This window comes from Drosophila serrata, unplaced genomic scaffold, assembly GCF_035046125.1.
Source record: "Drosophila serrata isolate PLE 108 unplaced genomic scaffold, ASM3504612v1 contig_160, whole genome shotgun sequence".
NCBI classification, from domain to species: Eukaryota; Metazoa; Arthropoda; class Insecta; order Diptera; family Drosophilidae; genus Drosophila; species Drosophila serrata.
In genome coordinates, this window is record NW_028257058.1 from 1231544 (window position 1) to 1233154 (window position 1611).

Consider the following 1611-nt stretch of genomic DNA (forward strand, 5'->3'; position numbering starts at 1 on the left):
CAGACAATCAATTTTAAGCCGAAAATGTTTGTGGAAATCGTTTCGCCTGTCTGGCAACCTTAATAACAAAAACAATATTTTTTGTTTACCAAATCTAAAGTGGGCCAGAAAAAATTAATTTATTCAGTAACTACTTGAGTAAAATAAACTTCAAATAAACTATTTTGTCCCCTTTGCATATAAGATCTGATAAAATGTAGAAAAGGTGTTGTAATGGGACATGTGGGATGACTACAAAGCTAAAAGAATTTTTCTAATTGTCCTAAATTAATTTTTGGCAAGAATTATCTAAGACGGAAACCGATATCGATTAACAGTCGAATTGTTAACACTGGTGATGGCGTTGCCAGGCTAAGCTCAGATACGAATGTCCAGATCTAAAAAGATATCGATGCCAAGCTCAGAAGAGTTGCCAGATCGATAATTAATATCGATAGTTTTATATTTGTCATCAGCAAGTGCCCCGTGTGATCGCCTCTAAGACAGGTATTCTAGCTTACAATACGCCCTCGTTTTTCGAAGTGAAAGTTTGTGTGCGTACAATTTTCTTTCTAACATTAACCCTTATGCAACATTACATTTTTTTTAACTATTAAAAAATATATATAATATACTAATATATATATACTTTAGGATTAAGCATTTAAACAAAAGACTCGCCACGCAAAAACAAAAACAACGGTTCATTTCCAACTCAAAATTGTTAAAAAATAAATTATAAAAAAAACTGTTCTACTTGTTTTATTATTACATCATCTATAAGCCAATCAACACATTCTATTGTTCTCCCGCTCGCACTTACTAGGTAGAGCCACCCTCACTCGCATTCATTGTTATGATTGAAGAGGTACCAGATTTTTCCGACGGAACTACCTTTTGTATCATGATCTAGCTCTGGTTCCGGTGGCCATCCTTTTCTCACCAAGCGGCAGTTGATACACACTTATGATCCCAAATAGCGAAAAAGTGGAAAATAAGGTAAAAACACGCGAAATAAATAAATAAATTATAAATTAAATCCGAAGAGATAGCGGATCAAGATTTTCTTTATGCTGCGCGCATACGAAGCTTTGTATGGGTTAATAGCTTCCCTGCCTGTGACTCGTGGTTCTGTTGATGTCTCCTGAATTTGTTTTTTGTCGAAAATGCGAGGTTCTACACCTGGCCTGTGAGCCATATCTAACTTAACCTCATTTTGTTAAGTTTGCCTTCGCTTTGCAAGATCGAGCTGCGCCTCGTTTTATTTTTTGTTTCGGACATAACCTAAAACATGTGAGAACAGAACTTAAGGGGTTACATACAGTTAGAATTTTAAAAAAATCTTTATTTTTTTATTTTATTTTCTTAATGTAAATATATTTAAGAATATACACAGAAAGGTTTATTTAGTTCCTGTGAATATTTCCTAAGTTATAAGTAAAATTGAAAAGGCGTTTCAGAGTGCTCTATGTAAAGTGCTCCCATGTAAAGTGAATTACAACCTTTAAACGTGTTTTTCTCAAAATGGTGTTTTCAAAGTCGGTGACCAATTTCTCGAAAACGGCTAGCCCGGTTAATCTCAAACACGACCTTCTTAAATATATTTTTTAAATTAATCAAAAATTTTATCTC